Here is a 12600-nt window from a genome sequence, read left to right on the forward strand (position 1 = left end):
ATACAGTTCATCAAAAACACGGGATCCACCCATCTGGCTTCCTCTGCAGGATGGAGGATCAAATGTTTTGCTAAAATGTCCTGATTCACTTATTAAAGTCTAATTTGAATCTAATCCGTTCAAGTGGCATTCAACACATGCCCAAAGATGCATGAAGGGAATAAAGAGCTGCTCATAGCATGCATGTGGAAATGCACTTATGGATTACGTATAGAATCACAATATTAAAGAAAAAATTATGGATCATGACACAGTTTTAACAAGGACCACTTGATATTCAAATGAGTTACTTTAAGCACAACCTTAATTAGACACATCCACCCCTTTCTGCAAAATTCAGTCTTTTTCTCCATACACACCATATCCAGGCCAGACACAGGCCACACAGGATTGTGTTTCATCTAAAAAGTGAAGACATAAGGAAATGCAGTGGGAACTAAATCCACCCTAACACACTCCAAAATTCTGTCAATCAGAATGAGGCACATGAACACGGCAGTAAAAGCACCTTGAGTGCCAAATGACACAGGTGTGGGCACAGCCAAATGGAAATCAAACCTCATTAGTGAATCAGATGTGTGGTAAAGAAAAAATTATTGGGTGATGTGGAATTAATTGAACAATTAATAAGACTCTAGAAACAAATCTGTAATCACCATCACTTTTAAATATGTTAATAGAATCTCTACTACAGTATATACCATACATAAAGGTCAGTAAATTCATTTTCCTGACACAAATATATCTATTAAACTTCACTAATAAAACAAACCTTTGCATAACTTGGGAAAAGGCATCTCTCTAACAATTTTGCAGTTAACATGGGACTACCTGGAATGCACCTGCACTACCTCCCTCTCCTTGCTGCAGCAAGCCCATCCCAGCTCCCAGTGCTGCAATCCAAAGTTGGAATCCTTGGCTCCCTGAAATGCTGAGGGTAGTTTAAACCAGGTGCAGTGACACACTATTTCTGCTATCCTAATGCAAATGTTGCATGTCATGTTTATAATAGCACACTAAGAGGCAAAGGGGAAAGCTTGTTTTTTCACCACCTCTTCTCATACCTTCTGATTTAGGAGGATGGATTTTTCTGGATTATAGGATTTTTGTTTCTTATGTCTTACTTAGTATACTTACTTTATGGCAACTCTCAAATTTAAGGAAATGATCCAACAGATGTATTGAATTCCATTTTTCCCTTTAAACTTTGTGTTGGGGCTGTGGATCTGGAATCAAATTAACACATGCCTTTTCTTCTGCAGCGTCTGTTTGCTTCTCATCTCTTGTGGCAGAAGTAAATTTTATTCAAATTCAAAATATTTGAAATGGTTTTCCATTCTTCTACCTTCAACCAACTCCTTATATCCTATTCTGTGAACAAACATGAGGTGACATTCAGTCAGTGGGAGGAAATCTCTGGATTTCTGATCAGTGAAAGACAAGAAAAAGAATCTTGGGAGTAAGAACACAGAATATTCTCCTGCTCTGGGAGAAGTCTGAAATGATCCAAGATGAATCACAATGGTAGGAAAAGGTTAAACAGAGAAGAGAAGGATCTTCTTGCCAACAGATGATGTTGGGAGTTAAGCCTACTCTAGTCAATCTAAATGTTATCAGTGTGTGTTTAAGCAAGGAAATATTTACATAACTTCATAAAGCAAAGAGAACTGGGGGAGCAGGGGGAAATGTTAGAGTAAAACCATGAGAAAGATTTGCCAGACCATTTGGCAAGAGCAGACGTTTGAAAAGAAAATAAATCTGATTATCCCAGAATTTCAGCCTTTGCATCAATTTGAGTGCAAAGTGAAGAAGCGAGAGTAGTGATATTAGCAAATCCAGAATGAACCTGAAGATGTGAACACGTACCTGGAGGGAAACACATTTTGCACTGACTGCCTTCAGGAGAAACAATTCAAGTTAGGCTAAAACAGCTGAAGATGGTACCTCACAAGCACCAGATGCAGGACCTTCCTGGTCACCACGAGCAAGTATTTCACCTGACAGCAGCTCTAACAGTCAATAGTGCCCACCCACAAGTCACAAATAAGACTTCTACATTTAGTATCATTCTTTTTCTCATTTTTTTTAATGAAGACAAATTTTCACAAAAGAAAAGAAAAAAAAAAACCCACAGGAGGTGATAGCAGTCTTTTGACCTTCCAAACCCCTCCCTGCTCTTTGCATCTTCAATTAATAGTAAAATCATACCAGGACATAACAGTCTGCTTCCCAGGGCTGCTGCTGGCACAGTGCTCTTCCAATTCTTCCTTAGCACAGAGCTACAAACACCTGGAATGGAAAACAGCAATAAAATATCAGAAAAATAGTGACAGTGCCTTAATGGTGTGTTTAGCTCAGGCACACACTAGGACTTGGGAAGCAGGGCCCTCCCTGTCAGTTCTCAATCCACTTCAAGGTACAAGTCTTGTCCATACAGAGTGAAATTCTGGGCTTCTAACTGCACAGGAGGGCAAAGAGAGCATACAGGATCCATCAGATATGGGAAATAATTAGCTTAATATGGGGTTTCTAATAAGGGGCTGGAAAACATTTTCAGAGTCTGCTTGCAGCACTAAAACTCAACCATGTGTTTTTCCAGAAACAATGGAAAAGTCTTGGGGGATGGAAAGTTAGCACAAAAGCAGTTCATTTCAGAAGCACAGCCCCTTGCAGTTGCTTTGAGGAGTTTTAAAAAAAAAAAAAAAAAAAAATCAATCAATAAATAGGAAGATGGTAGTTTGCTACATCAAGACAGTCTTCCAGCTGGTGCCCTCACCTCCTGCCCAACAGCATTGTGCCTCATTTTGCTACCTATGCTATTTCTGAGCTATTATGTGACCCTACATATCTGCCTTTAAATGCATCATGGAAGAGAATAAAAGAGCAATGCCCTCCTTAAAGCCAAATTTGCTCTGCTATGTTACCAGCAGCTGCTGAAAATTGAAGGAGAGGTCCTTCAATTTATCAAACAGAGTTGGAACACAGGAATCACGTTAGATTACTTTCCACACAAGACAGAAAGGCCAAGACCTGTTATTGTCCTAGTTAAAATATTTCCTCCTAAGAATAAAATCCCATTGCAAAATATTTTAAAAGCCAATTTTAGAGGCACTGAAGGGCAATAGGCTTACCAAGGGAGATTTTCAGGCTTGGGAAATATCGTGGAGTAGACCATTTCCTTGTGGAATTATACCTGAAGATCAACCCTTAATGCTTTCCCACACTTTGATGTCTTGTTGGAAGTGAAACAGTCCAAACTCCTTAATGAACTATTATCAGAAGCAAAGGTGAGGATGGGAAAAATAGAGCAGTTTCAAGCTCATGCTTTGATTAACACTGACAGAGAAGAAATCTGCCTACTTCCAGACTGGGTGCCAGGGGATGGCAATTTCTTGGTGCCTCTTTTCCCTCTGCTCTTACACTGGGACAGCAAACAGTTCAGCAAAAATGGAGAGAGCTTTATGCTGCACTCTAGCACCTTGTGGGTGGAAGGTGTGAGGCAAACACTAAGCAGTAATACAATTAAAATAAGGGACAAAAGGGAAGAGTTTTACTGGTTTACAGGCAGGAAAAAAACTTCAGAGTTTAACAATGACAAAGTTTATAAAATTCTTTCCCTGCTGCATGTGCTGGCATCAGGGGCTACTGAAGGACAGGCTAAGAACACTAAGTAGAAGATTTTTGTTTGGGTTTTTTGAAAGCACTTTGAGAGTTGCTTTGGAAACTAAATATTGCTTTATATTCCAGCAAAGACAACTTCCTGTAAGTGATTCATTACTTCTAATCCACAACCCATTATAGAGCAGCACTCTGTCAGATTCTTGATTTCTCTGGGGACACCAGTACAATGCGAGAAGGTGAATGGGAGGTGCAGGCATTCATACCAATAACAGCAGCAGGCAGCTGAATTCCTTTTACTGGAAAACTATGTTATTTTCATTTACTCAGAGGAGACGCAGTTTTTTGTTTTGAAATTGTCTTTAGAGTAAGACACATCACAAGGATGTCATCCATGCAATAACCTCAAATCAAGCAAAGACAAATCACTTGAGCCAGATTCTAATCCTTGTCTCAGGCCCTTGATGCTGCTCCTGATTGCTAGGACAGCTCTACTGAGCTATACTAAGTCAGGGCTTGATCTCCAAGCTACTTCTTCCTGAGAAACACTATTTTCATCCCTAATGACTAGTGATATGGACTCCTCCTCTGAAGCAAAGAGAGAGAAAAAGAGCCAGGTGCTTTGGTTGTATTCCTGCATTTCCAGCTGTTCTGCACTGTAGCTTATCTCGAGCAGATCACTTAGGCTTTGTGCTCTACACTTGCACACAGAGATCGTTTATGAGGGCACAGCCCATCAATATCAGCAAAACACTTGTCTCGTCCTCCCTCCAGGAACTTGGAGCACTGTGTGCAGAACTTAAGATCTATTGCAAACCTTTGGGATAGCACTACCCAGAGCAACCAAAGTTCAGATAGCTACTTCCCTTAACCATTAGGCCATTAGTTCTACTTAGGAGAGAGGAACAGAGAGGAAAATAATTGAGTTCTTTCAGCTTAATGGAAATGCAAAAAATCTGAGGCAAGAAAATAAAAGTGATCCATGAGTGGTTGTTTCCCTCTCTGTGGAGAAGAGAAATAAGAAGTTTAGCTGAAATGAAATGGCAAAAGGTTGCTAAACAAGTGCTTAGTGGGCTTTGCATTTATTGTTCCCTAAAATACTTCTAAGTGAGGTCCTGTAACAAGATCTCTTTCTCACCAAGGGGCCTGCCATTAGAACCTACACAAGAGTCTTGAGATGCAGGAACATTATCTTCAGTTTCAAATGGAGAATAAAGGCAAGCTGAGGCTCAGTGCTGTCCCCAAGGTCACTGCTGGGGACTGATAACTGAGCCCAGGTTTCAAGTCACAAGCTACTGACTTTGCACTGCTTTGTTCTTCCTCTCCCTACTTTGCTAAAGGCCCTCAGTGTCACTGAGAACTGCCTCCTTGGTTTACCTATTGACTGATGAAGAAGAAAATAATCCATAAATTATTCTGAAGGTGCCAGGATAAAAAGCACCCTCCTGCCTCTGTGTGGCTGTTTCACCTGACACAGCCCAAGCCTTGGCTCCCTTAAGGAAGCACAGAACCTGCCCAACAAAATTCTGGTTTTATTATGAGGAAGTAAGCCTGGAGACAAAACCAAAGCCTGCATCAACTTCTTTTCTCGTCAGCCTTTCATTAAGTTTCTAAAACACACTGATTTCAACCTTCCAAGCAAACCGTCATCAAAACCCTGACTGACAGACTGCTTCAATTTCATGCCGTGTGGAGCCCACATCAGACCCAGATAACTCAACAGTTTTATCAGGAGGCACTCGCATCCTACAGAGCTTTCATATTTGTTTGGAACTTAATTCAATTCTTTCTGTCTGTAACTTCCGATATATTCCCCAGCATTGGATGTTTAGTACTGTCAAACACAAGAGACATTTCTAGCACTTAGCTCAAGACCTCTAAAGGCCTTTTCCTGATTTCTACAACAGATTTTGGTACCTGAACTAAGACAAATCTGCCTGAACTGCCAGCATGTAAGTAAAGTGTATTTTAATTGCTCATTGCCAGCACACAACCAGACACAGACACTCTGGAGTAAAATGCTCCTTTTCTTTACTAAGCTTTTAAACTTTAAAAGGGGGGCAGGCCACTCAAAGGTTTATGCAGAGAGAAAGCCATGCCAACACGAGACTTTGGGCATAGTCCTGCATAGGACAAAATTCCATCATACACAATTTACTGTCATAAGAATCACAGAATATTCTGACTTGGAAAGGACTCACAAGGATCAAGGTTGAAGGGTCTTCCCCACTGTCTAAACCCCAACCTTCACTCCAAGAAAATATTCAAACACACTTTTAAATAGCATTCCTTAGCATTCTACTGTTCCCACCCTGATCATTGCCAGGCACAAGGGGTTTTTAGTACATGGATTACTGGCCTACTGTTAAAAAATAGGATACTGCCTGTAGTTTAAATTTCTCACCTCCATATTTTTGAAGAATTGACTGTATGACAGAATATTTCTATTCTTCCTAAACTACCTGTTTACCTGGGAATAAAGTATAACTTCAGGAGAAATGTCAGTGAAATGTTTCTCTAGAAAGCCTCAGTGCTTCTGCATCTCCTCTTTTGGTGGAATTTTTGTTACCTTAATTCATGTTTTCAAGCATGAAACAATTAATATAGCACACCAACAGCTTTCAGTAAAGGTTATGACAGCAGAGCTGTAGGTAAACTAGAGCCAGGATAGGGTCCAGGAACACAGGAACAAGTGACATCCTGATGCAAACTGCAGTTCTGTTTACGGCAAGGCATTTCCCCTCCCTACCAGTAACCTTTATTTAGTTATTATTCAGGTACTCATAAAGGCAAACCTAGTTTTCTTGATCCTACTGACAGCATTTTTAATGCTAACTTTTCCAGATTAGAGGATGAATTTAAAGTCAGGAGCTGTGAGTCCTTTTCAAGATCTACTATTAGGCTACTATGAAACCTCAAACCTCTTTTTCAGGAGTGATGTGGTTAAAACAGTATTTATTCTTCACAAAAGTGCCTTGATGCAAATTTCTATCCAAGCGCTAATAACAAGCGCTAAACCCTGCACTATAGATTAGAATTGGTTTTGCAGTGTGCATGTAATTCCTGCCACATATCCTGATCCCTTACTAGACAAAAAAACAGTGTTTTTCTGGCATTCAGATGCTACTGGATAATCCCATTTGCAAGGGGAACCACAGACTGCCTGATGTTAAATGTCATTCCCTGCCTCCTCCTTCCATATCCTGAGCTCCTCATTTTGTTGTATCTATTTCCAGTCAGTGGTTTGAGTGACTTCTCATGAGCTGTCTGCAACACCATTTTCTTGACCATACTCCAGGTAACCAAATGCCTAAAAATAAAATTGCTGTTCCGTTCCAGTTCTGGAGGCTGTTGCTCAGAAAAGCCAACACCCAAAAAGAAGGAATGAGATGCCACAACTGAGCCTGTGAAATCATCTTCCCAGAAAGGGAAATGAGAAATATCCAGACCTCACTATCCCCTTGCATATTTGCCAGCACATGTACCAGTAAATTGGTGAAACTGAGGTTAGAGAACATTGAAGTTTTGTCACACAACATATCTCAACAGGGCAAATCTTGCTCCTGTCTAACTGCAGAACTCCTAGGTCTGGACTGGGAAAAGGGAGGAAAAGGGGAGAAATTCCTGCCCTGAATCCTCCTACACATTTAAAGCCCATAGGCACTACAGTGGCAGGATTTGCAGCATTAGGCTGGGAGCTGCAGGAAAAAGTGGTGCTGTCACATCTGTGCCATGGCACCTGGCAAATCAGCACGTTTAAACTTTGCATCCAAGCTACCAAACAGGAGTAGATGCATTTTATTCTTTTAATAGCTAACCTATTTCCTTCCTGGTGTTCTATTATTTGCTGAAGACAGATGTGGACATAAATTACCTTTTTGCCTTCAGCCAAAACAAATAAATATTCATGGCTAATTAGGACTCTGCTTTCAGAGTTGTAGGTGTTCACCTGGATGAACAGGAGGCAATGCCATAGGTCCCAGGAATGGGGAGCAGCTGCTGTGCCTCTAATCAGAGGGAGAAACCAGGAAACACAGCAACTTCACAGCAACCCCAGCCTCCATCTGCACCAGGATGTATATCCCAGTAGAGCAGCACTGCTATACAGCAGCTCAATACCAACTCACCACCAGTTATTCTGCTGAATACAGTGGCAGAGAAGGATGGATGCTTGCTTTTTGTCAGGTTCCCAGTCCCAGTCACTGTAGGAATTTTAGTTAAACCACTCTCAGTAGCAGATTTTTCAAAAATAGCCATGGTAATAGTCAAAGGCAAAGTGAAAAGATGAATAATGTAAACGCTGACTTGCTGAAATCCCTTCCTATATTTCAAATAGTCCCCGGGATTTTGAAGGCAGGATGACCCTTGCAGAAAGCGGGACATCTAGTGGCACTGGACGGGAATTGCGGCACAGGGAGACGTCTCCCTAGACGCTCCTCCACGAGGACTGTGACAAATTAGAGAAATAACAGCAACTGCACATACGAGTCCTCCAAAATCCTGACACGGGATAGAATTTTATCCCAGGAACTCATGCAACAGTTTCCCTTTCTAAATAACTAAAAAAAAAAATATCACCAAGTGATCAGACAGGTGCTCCACTTGACAGGTTTTTTCTTTTACCACACTCTTCTTGTTTGCTTCACTTTCTCCCTCAAAAACAGTCAAAAAGTTTGCATTCTGCATACGAATTGTGGATTTACACTTGGAAAAAAACATGATTTTGTCATTTTTCTTAATTTGTTAAAGAAGAGAGCTCTGGCACTGGGGAAAAGAGAAAGGCTTTGTTTACATACACATCCTAATATTTGATCCCAGAATATTTTTGCTTACTTAAGCATTCCCAGCAGCTGTAGGCAGATCCCCCACCAGCTCTGCTCTTTGCAGTATCAAACTGTGAGCAGGTTTCCATAAGTCAAATTCTCCATAGCAATAGATTATCTCATGCTAAGAGTTCATCTTTAACACAGGCAAGCTCAGTGCTGAGCTAGAAACGAATCCAGTACAGATGCAGTGGGATCAATGGGGGGGGGAAAGGAAAAGGTTTTGTTTTCTGGGTTTTTTAAATGTTTTTGTCATCAATCCTTATTAAGACTTTGCATTTAATTTTGGGTTATGCCCAAGAAACTGCATACCAGCAAATCCTACCGTAACAATGAACAAATAAGGAGAAAACAGTAAAGCCTCTCAATTAGTCAGGTTACTTCAGTGGAGATTACATCCAAAACCATCACAATTCATAAAAGCGTTTCATGTCTTGTTCTGTATTAATATTCAAATAATTTTCCTAAAAGGAATGCTGAAAGGGGAAAAATTTTACAACAGTGAGATGTTTCTACAGTCAAGGCAGATTTCAGTCAAAAACTGTGTTTTTAAATTTGATATTCATAAATGACATGAAGCAAACAGCTTTCAAATGGTGAATGAGAAATCCAGACATGCTTTGACTATGCTCAAAGGACAAGACTAAAGTGGAACCAGCAGATTTAAAAAAAAAAAAATTCTTAATTTGTTTAAATTAATATTGCACAGTTCCACAATTATGCATTTCCCTTAAAAGTGAAATTATTTCTGCAGAAGCTCCTAGGTGATAATTGGTTTCTCAGAGCTACGTGCTGAGACAAGCAAACAGATGAGCTTGTTAATTATCTTCTCACATCAGAGCTCTGCTCTGTCACAAGAATTTGTTGATGCTTGAGATCTTTTATTTCCTGAAATGTTGACACCTTTGTGTTTTCCATGGAACCTGACATTACTTACAGTGCTGGTGGCAGAAATGGGAGGTTGAAAAGGAAATTGTTTGAGGGCTTAGGGCTACAAGTAAAGGCCACCAACTTGCTATCAAAGGGTGGAGGGGACCTTTGTGGGTTCATTAAGCAAGTTTCCTCACTGCATCTTCAAGGGACCAGCCACTAACATGACAAATGAGCTCTTTTCCTCAAAACAGATTTCCATACCATACCATGCCTTCCATACCACAACAGGACAAGGGGAAAAGCGCTGTTTTTCCCTGAAGGCCAAATTGCAAGTTTTGTTAACCAGGCATTATAACACACTTTATAGCAGTCTTTTGGGTTTCTGCATTAAAGTGACAGGTAACAACGCATGCAGGAGTAGCTCTGAGTTGATTCATATTCAACTCCAGGAACCCAAAATTTTGGCTTTAGCCACCAATGGGCTTGAGGCAGGTGGGTCACTGCCCATGCTCAGGTTTTGAGAGTCACACAAACTCCCCACAAGTGATCCCCACCAGAGGTTTGCATTATATCCCTGCTCAAAACCACTTTATGCCTCCATTTCCCCATCTAAAGAATTAGGGTAACAGGGCTGTGCCAAAAACCAGCAGAGCACACATAGACCAAGTGCAGCTCATTCCCCTCCCAGTTTTTTTAAGCCATGGAGAAGGTGATTGAATTCAGCTGAGTTTGAATGAGTTACATGAATATGGAGCTGGTGTAGAGCAGCAGTAACTTATCTTTTCCTCTGTGCTTATTCTTTGCACAATAACATATTGCAGACCTCTAATTCCTCTGCTAAATATCCATAATTTTCTGACAGCTGATGAGTCTCCAGGGGTTCAGATATGAATCAGGGCAACAGACACAGACAAGTCCATTAAAGCATACTTCACTAAATCAGAGTTATAAAATTTATAAACTTCTAGTTTAACAAAACTGTGCATTTTCACAAAGAAATTGTTTACATGACTTCAACTACTGATTATGTCACTCTTAACAAAACCATTTCATTACGGACTTATGAAAAGACCAGAAAGATATACTGCTGATTTTCCACAATTTTACAGTAAAAGAGAGCACATCAGCCCAAGACATGGTACCCCTCTGTCTAGGGAAAGGGTGCTAAGCTGTGTTCACAGGACAGAAAGCAAAACCTCTGTGCAAACAAAAAAACCCCTATGGAAATGCTGGGGAGATTTGACAAAGCAGGAGAGGCCTCATCATCTACTGCTTTGTAAGACCTGTTTTCTTTGGAGCTACTTGGCTGAAGAAGACTGAAAAAAAAAAAAAAAAGCCACACATGCACATTTCCCTTCACCATCTAAGGAGGGCTATGCTCCGCTTTTTCCTACATAGCAGAACCCAAGTAGGGCAAGATACATAACCATGTCACCTGCCGTTCCTGGATCTCCTCCGCCCTGGGCCCCTCCATCTCCCTGCATCCTTACCTGCTTCTCTCGACAGACACTCACTAAGTTGCTCCAGAGGGCATCACTGCAGCCAAGATGTAGGACGTTGCTTCCCAGCCCTCCCCTCTCTCTAGTAAACCCATAGGTGCCTGTCTCGGTCCTCTTAAGCTCTCTGTTTCCAACCTCACCTGCAAGTAAAGGAGCTAGATCCCCTCTATCGTGCACACCTGTGTTTTGTTCCGCTCCTCCTCCACCTCCTGCCCGTCCCTCACTCCCCACATAGCTCCCTCTGGCCATCAGGATCCTCCAGGGCTCACAGACGCAGCCTGAGACTATCCCAAAGAGTCAGTTACACTGTCATAACATGAAGATCTGAGAGTTTTTAGGAGGCTTTTTTCAGTTTCAGGATGGGAATATCAAGTCTTCATGCCACATCTGATGCTACCTGGCATTCACATCGTGTAGAAAGGACTGGTTTGAGTACATCAATCATCCAAAGGAAGAGAAAACGGAGGAAAAGTATACACCAGTGATCCTTACTCCAAGCAGAGTAGTTAAACTTGTCTGCAGCAATCAATCAAGGCTCCAGCAAAACCTGTTCTACCAAAGACAGGACATCTTTTGTGAAAGAGCAGATTCCTCTGAAAACTTCATTACCATGTGTGAAGACAGAGATTTGCCTCTTGACAGGCTCCTTAATGCAGCATAAATTTTAATAAGCTAGCACACACCACTTCTCAGGTGTTAAACAGGTGTGAGTATGACCTGATCACAGCAGGCTCACAGTGAATTCAGCTTTTAAAGATTTTAAATCTTGTTCGAAGAGCAGAGGCACCACTTGCTAACACAGAGATGAAGTAAAGCTTTGTGCAGAAAGGCTGGAATGAAAATTAATTTGTTTTTCCCTATCAACGGCTTTCTTCAGCAAGCAGGGACTTGTGTTTTAACCCTTTTTGCAGAGGGCTGTTTCTGTCAACACAGGTCCAGAAAAAGTACAAAATTAAATTCTAAAAAAAAAAAACCCACCCATAAAGACAGAAATAATAAACTAACAGACTGAGGATGTCTATTTTATCCCTGATTATTAAAAAAAATGAAACAGTGAAATATCATTTTAAGACAATTGCTGTTGACATGATCTGTTCTTAAGATGTTTATTTTTCTGGAAGCAAGAATAGGATATGCATTTTCAGAGGGAAGTCACCTGAAGCATATCCTGCAGAATTTCACTGAAAGGCACACTGAAAAACGTAACATTCTGATTTATGAGGCTTTCCATAAAGAATTCCTCCAATAATTCTCTAGATTTCTCATAGAACTGATTAATACTTCCATTTTTGTAACTACATAGGGCAATATATTCCCCATTCTCTAAAACTTTCAGTCATTACCATGTGGTAAAATATCAAAGCAGTAGTAGTAGTAATGGTAATAATTTCTTCTGCAAGTCCAAACCAGATGGACCATCATATTCTTTGTAGCTTTGTCAGCTCAGATGTGCCCATACACCTGAACAGAAAATTTGCTTTGGCTGAAGTCCCCCCAAGGCACCTCAAAACAGGTCTTAAATGACTGTCAGAATTTTTACAGCCCTGCATACTGGTGGATTTTCAAAGTGAAATTTGAGACGTGAAACAACATTTGAAGGGAAGCAACACAGTAGAGAGTTTCTCAGGAATATCAGAAAATTAAAGGTACTGAGCAGGTCTTGCACAGCTGTGGCTGTGAGTGGAGCTATGTCACTACCTGTCACTGTGAAAATACACCAGATTAATCATCAGAAAAAGAAACAGATTGTTGTGTTTGGTTTAGTTATTTGCAAATGCCCATATTAG

The sequence above is a fragment of the Lichenostomus cassidix genome, chromosome 4, assembly GCF_008360975.1.
Source record: "Lichenostomus cassidix isolate B80296 chromosome 4, HeHo_3.0, whole genome shotgun sequence".
NCBI lineage: Eukaryota > Metazoa > Chordata > Aves > Passeriformes > Meliphagidae > Lichenostomus > Lichenostomus cassidix.